Source organism: Telopea speciosissima, chromosome 5 (genome assembly GCF_018873765.1).
Source record: "Telopea speciosissima isolate NSW1024214 ecotype Mountain lineage chromosome 5, Tspe_v1, whole genome shotgun sequence".
Classification (NCBI taxonomy): Eukaryota; Viridiplantae; Streptophyta; class Magnoliopsida; order Proteales; family Proteaceae; genus Telopea; species Telopea speciosissima.
This window is the reverse complement of record NC_057920.1, coordinates 66,090,889-66,097,931: the sequence shown is the minus strand read 5'-3', so window position 1 is coordinate 66,097,931 and position 7,043 is coordinate 66,090,889. Positions and strand designations below refer to the sequence as shown.

The following is a 7,043-nucleotide window of genomic DNA, read 5'->3' as shown; positions in this document are numbered from 1 at the left end:
TAGATTATCCTATTTTCTTCCAAAAAATTCTTATTTTTTATATATTTTTACCTTTATCCGTACTAATCCATCGATATGGAATTGGCCAGGAATCGGTATCGGTCTCAGTAGATACCGATCCGTGCTGGTCGGGATAGGTTAGGTTTACCCCGATTTTTTTTAAAAAAAATTACATTTTTACCCTCATTCATACTAATCCTCTGATACAGGATCGGCCAAGAATCAATACCAATCTCCATCTCCACCGATACCGGTCCGGAACGATATGTATCGGATTGCATCGGTTAGGTTACCCTATTTTCTTCAACAAAAAAAATACTTTTTTTTAATATATTTATACCCTTGTTTGTACTAACCCACCGATACAGGATCAGTCAGGAATTGATATTGGTCTCAGTCGATACCGATCCAAATCGATCTGTCGATTAGGTTTACACTTTTTTATTCAAAAATTATATTTTTTTTATACATTTTTACTAGATCGATTTAGATCGGTATCGGCTGAGACCAATACCGATTCCTGGTCGATCTTGTATCGGTGGCTCAGTATAGACAAAGGTAAAAATATTTCAAAAAAAAAAAAAAAAACTAATTTTTTGGAAGAAAATAGGGTAACCTAATCGATGCAGTCCGATAAATACGGTCCTCAATCGGTATCGGTGGAGATGGAGATCGATACCGATTCCTAGCCGATCCATCGATACAGACAATGAAAAAAATGTAAAAAAAAAAAACTAATTTTTTTAAAAAGAAAACAGGGGTAAACCTAACCGATCCCGACCAACACGGATCAGTTTGCATCGGTTAGATTACCCTGTTTTCTTCCCAAAAAATTATTATTTTTTAAATATTTTTACCCTTGCTCGTACTATTCCATCGATATGGGATCGGCCAGGAATCGATATCAGTCTCAGTAGATATCAATCCGTGCCGGTCGAGATCGGTTAGGTTTACCACTATTTTCTTTTTAAAAAAAAATATTTTTATCGTTGTCCGTACCGATACAAGATCGGCCAGGAATCGATATCGATCTCCATCTCCATCGATACCGGTCCAGAACGATTTATTTCGGTAAATTAATAAATTGTAACTTAAGTTAGTAAAATATAAAATATAACAACTGTTTTCAACTTTGCTTTAAGGATTCTAACATATACTAATTTGCAGAATAAGTTTTATTATATTAGAGGAATAATCTCAAAAGTTGAAACTGAAGAACCATGATACATCGCGAGCACAAATGTAGCAAAAAGGTACACCTCAAATGAGCAAAAGCAACATGCGAAAAATGTGCAACTGATGATATAGAGTATATACAATAGTAAGATTCTAATTTACCAATAAATCAATACAACAAATATTTATTTTAATAGTATAAATTAACAATTATTTCACATTTACAGGTATTTGGTAAAATTCAGGATCTCAGATGACACAGAAACAATAATTGTGACAATATTTAATAATAATGAAACAATTACCGGATTATCAGCAATTGAATATGTAAAATCAACAGAAAAGATAAATAACTTATATTAATTTTTTAAAATAAATTTACTAAAGTAAATAAATAAAGTACTACACTTAAATATATATTTAATGTTTATTTTCTATTTTGCAGCACAAAGAGTCTTTAAAATCTTACGTATCCCAAATATACTGTTTCTACTTCAAAATTGTTGACAGGAACAATTCAAGTAGAACATCCAAAAGAATCGTTGCAGATACCCTCAAGAAAAGAAATACGAAAAAGAAAGAAGTCATTGAATTAGAAGACAGTGAAAATAAAAAAAAGAAGAAAATAAAAACTGAGAAGAAATAGATTTGAAAAGCTAAAAGGCATAGCTACAAAGAGTGTATTTAGAAGTTATTTAAAGATTGATGATAATGAACAATGTAAATGTTAATGATAGTAGCGTTTTAAATTTATTAATCTTAAATTTACTTAAATTTCTTTTTTTAGGGAATGATTTTAACTTCAAAATAAAGCTAACAATAGAATCACAATAACAAAAGATCAAGAGTTTTATTATTTTTCTATTTCGTTTTAAGCATCTTTCTTTGAAAACAACATCTAGAATTTAAATATGGGTCTTAATTAACTAAACTATAATAAAACGAGGCATTATACAAATTACTACAAAACAAAACAGGATACAACAACCACTACATCATCAATACAACTGTATTTTCATTTAAAAATCAACAGTAATATAAAGAAAAGCATATCATGATTCTATAAGTTAGACTTACAAATATATCTATTTAGAATCCACGTATGGTCACACGTGCATTTGCACGTACACCTTTACTAGTACAGATATAAATTAGTATATATATTTAATACATATATACTTATATATATTATTTAAATTATATATATTATGATAATATGGTACGGTACCGGTATTCGATAATTCGGTATGATATCGGTATGTATCATCGGTATCAACCTCCATTACATACCGTACCATACCATTCGGTACCATTTTCCCATACCGTTATCGTACCAAGTTGAATTCAGATCGATACGATAAGGGTAATTTGGTACGGTATCGATGTGGTAAATGGTACCACTTTGGAGCCCTTAAACCAGCCATATCTTTCCTGATGAGAAATCTCAGACCCACCTAAAGGTGAGTCCCATGCAACTAATAAATGGATCGTTCAGATATTACCACCAAAAAAAAAAAAAAAAGGATCCTTCAGATGTGTTTAAATTTGAGTTTAATTTCAAACACCAAAAATTAATATTTAGATCAAATGGTTTAAATCATTTCATTCTCTTTTGTAGTTTATAACGTTGGATCCTTTAATTATAGGTCCGGACACTCTAAATGTGTCACACATGGTAACCTTTTTACACTAGATATACCTATATTTATTATTCAAAAAGAAAAAAATATATACATATTTTGAATAGGCCTATTAGCTCAGTTGGTTAGAACGTCGTGCTAATAACGCGAAGGTCGCAGGTTCGAGACCTGCATAGGCCATATTTTTGTAATTTTTTTGAATAATTCCGATCTTTTTCTTGAAACCGACTTTGGATCTGAAGGCCAGAAGAATATCAAATTCCATTGAGAAACCTTCTATTTAGCCTAGGAGAGTCAAGGTACGAACCATAAAGTTTAAACCGACCGGACCCAACTGGTTAAAGTTGAAATTGGACTGATTCGTTAGTAAATGGTCTAGTCTCAGGCAAAGACGGATTATTATTTGGTCTTTCTTGGTGTTTGGTTGTAGGTTTACGGGCGTCCAACTGGCACTGGTGTTTGTAGCACGATTAGCCCGTTTATGGCCCTTTTACTCGGTTTATAGCCTGATTATCCTAATTAGTTCATTTATAGTCCGATTATGAACCGATAATCAATCAATCGAGTATAATTAGGTTCATGTCTGATCTACGAGGCCCGATTAGCTAAACAATGTGATCACAATGCAAGATCTTAAATTGATAGGACAATATTAGGGCTAGCTGAAACTGACCGGTTGACATCCCTAAATTTTGCCTATCAAAATTTTTTTTTTTTGGATAGAAATTTGCCTATCAATTTTATTACCAACATCTTTTTCAATGCAATCCATATGAAGTATGTTGGACAAGTGTATGTCCATCAAACCCGGTTCGGTCCAGTTCAGCCCGGTTCACCTTTGTATTGAACATTTATACATTTTAGTTTGATATTGTCACATGCGATATAAACTTTTTGAGCATTATGTGTCCCTAAGTTTTACTTAAAATGGTAGTCACGACTTGGGTTTGGGCTGGGCACCCTTATCATATGGTCGTCGTATTGGGTATGCCTAGACATGTGATGTCAGGGTACGAATGTGAGTGCTCACATGTTTGATGTGTGCATTGACGAAGAATCTACTTTGTCGATTCCCTCATGTATTACTGCGGATGTAGGAAGGGATAAACATGTGTCACCGACACTCACAGCACTGAGGGAACCTGTCACCGCAAAGTGTGATCGCATTCTTTGGTTCATCAATGACTGAGACTCAAGCGAGTCAAAGCCGGTGTTCTGGGAATGCGTGAACACTTTGTGAGTGAAGGAGTTATCCAACACGGTCGCCACTACCCGATTGGGGAACACCCAGATAGAGACTGTCTGTGCATGGTCGGTTCAGAATCTGGATCCAGTACCATTTTGGAAATGGTTTTGCAAAAATCTATTTTACATAAAATGATACATTATTTTTAATTATTTGAACAAAGTATTTTATCGAGTTTTGCGGGAGCCGATCAGATGCACAGACGCTCGTATATGGACATGTACTATGGATTGGGGTTTGACAGTACATGTGTACATGCCCTAGATTCTATAATAATGGTGTTGATTAGTAGGGGGGATTGTATATGATAAATTGTTATCATATAGGGAGTTATTTGGAATTTGTTAGTTTAAATGGTTCTTTATTTAATTAATGGATTTGGTGCTAGTTGTAATTATCCATTAATAATTAAATAAAGAATCTAATTAATACTTTCCCTATTAGATTCTACTTCTTCTCCTGTGTAGTACTTTGAGTTTAAACAGAACTGCCAAACAAAGAGAGAGAGAGTCAGACTCTCACAGGGGTTCTATTAAATCCTACTAGGATTTAATTAAATCAAAATATTATAAATAGGGGACCATAAAAAGCAGAAGAGAGAAGCTCTCCACGTTTTTGAGCAGACACTCGCTCTCCTACGTTTTTGGTTTCTCTCTCTCCCTCTTGTGATCTCTCTTCTTCTTCTTGCTTCTCTCACCTGTGTTTGAGAGTTAGGGTTTGTGAAACCCTAGATCTGTGCTGAGGAGTTTGAGGGCATCTGAGATTGGCGTGTAGAGCCTTGGTAGCACCATTGGAGGTTCAGATCAGTTTGCTTGGATCGCTCACTGGAGGAAGAACCACTATCTATTGGAGAAGCAACACTTGAGGCTCACCAGGTTAATAGTTCTTTATTAATTCCTTCAGTTTATTGATTATTAATATTTATGGGATGCGAAAGAAACTCGAATCGATTTAATTCCGTTGCGCATTCGAGTATGGGATGGATCCCTCTTGCCATGTGATGGATTAGAGATGATTTTCTCCGTCCTTATTGTGATAATTAATTTTATGGGATGCAATAGGGAAGGAGAAACCCTAATTGGGATGCACCAGGGTTCCCATGGGCGACCATGGGAAACCCTAATTAATGGGGCACCTATGGGACACCATGGGATAACCCAGGGCGTGCAAAACCCTAATTTTGTAGTATATGGGACGCAATAGGGAAGGAGAAACCCTAATAGGGATGCACCAAAGTTCCCATGGGCGACCATGGGAAATCCTAAAATTTAATGGGGCACCTATGGGACACCATGGGATAACCCAAGGCGTGCAAAACCCTAATTTTGTAGTATATTGGTTTCCCTAGGGAACCATGGTTAGATCCCTGGACCGTTGTTTGACCAACAGTGTGATATCAGAGCCACCTTTCCCACCCATGAATATTGAATAATTAGCCACCTTTCCCACCCATGAATATTGAATAATTAATAGTTTAATATGATTGTCATGAGTGGGATGCAAGTTGCACATGGGTGGTTAAAATTATGGTTGTTGTAACAACCTTTCCATGTGCACATGGGTAGTTACAAGGTTGTTAGTGTAACAACCTACCCATGTGATGATGGATTTGATTTGTTTTATTTATTCCAATTATTGAAGCATGTATCCAATTAATGAGTGATTATTAATTTTATTAATTAAAATTTTTTAATCATGTTTTATATGTGGGGGGGGGGGGGGGAGCGCACGCTGTTATGCCTCTGCGCATGCCCTCCCCCTTGGACCTGCCCTTGTGCGCATCCCCTTGAGGGCTACTGCCTGGGGGCAGCAAGCGTATAGGCTGCAGTCCATGGGCTTTAGCCTACGGGCAGCAGCAGGCCTGTGGCCTGCAGCCTTGGGCTGCTGTCCGTGGGCCTTGTGCCTATGGGTTGCGCAGGGAGTGCCTGCAGCCTGCGCAGCGCAGGCTGCATGCACCCCCTTGTTTTCCCTCCAGTTTAACATTTAAAAAAAAAAAAAACAGACTTTTTCAAAACAGAATTTTTATTAATATGTTTTGTTTTTGGAGGAAGAAGATGGGTGAAGGGATTCTTCCCTCCACCCACTTATAATTAAAATTGTGATTTTAATTTATGGGCTTGGATACATGTTATCACATGTGATGCGGTGGTTCAATAATTGAAGGAATCCATGTCTTATTTTTGGTTTACTTGCTTTAATGTCCATGCATGAAATTATATTATGATGTGATTATAGGAATGACATTCTAATAAATGGATAGATTGTTTATGTATGTGATACATGGGGTTATGGGTGGATGTGATGCTTCTCTCTCTCTCTCTCTCTCCCCCTATCTTTTTTATAAACAAATGCACTCCACCCCATGGGCAGTCCAAATGGTGGGTTGGTTTCTCCATGCGGGGTTTCTTTATTATTATGGAAAGGAAAGTGTATAGATTTTTTCCTAGGTTTTCATTATAATTTTAGAGGAGTTAGGACTCCCAGGGCATGTTGATGGTGATCCACATGTGGCGCTCAAAGCTTATGGAGATGCAAGTCACCTACTTTGAAGACGTGATCAGGTGGAGGAGATGATCGAGGCGTGGCATCCATGGCATGATAAATGCACCCAAAGTTATGAGTTTTATTTTTATTGGGAGTGTTCTTTAATTGCTTCTGATAAAAATGCCATCATCCCATAATCACTTTTAATTAATGTTGATTAATTATGTTGTTTAAATCTATCCATGATATGTGAGAGTAAATTAATCCTTTTTGAATCATAATACATGTATGATATGGACTAGTCTTAATCGGTAGACATGTCCATGGCCTCCTATTGAAGATAAATGTAAAAAATGTGTGATATGACCCATCATAAGCCGACAGGACATTGTCAGGACCTCTGTCACACATTTATCTATATTTACCTCTATCTAGATACGTTAGGGTATGGATAGTGAGAGGGCACTGCGACAGTGGGCCATCTTTCATGATTCCAT

General features: G+C 36.2%; 1 non-coding gene across 1 annotated transcript; it reads left to right on the top strand.

The window, feature by feature from the left end:
- The first annotated feature begins 2,922 nt into the window (after positions 1-2,922).
- Positions 2,923-2,996, top strand: TRNAI-AAU. The gene has a single exon. It is a non-coding gene; the product is annotated as a tRNA-Ile (tRNA).
- The last annotated feature ends 4,047 nt before the right edge of the window (positions 2,997-7,043 follow it).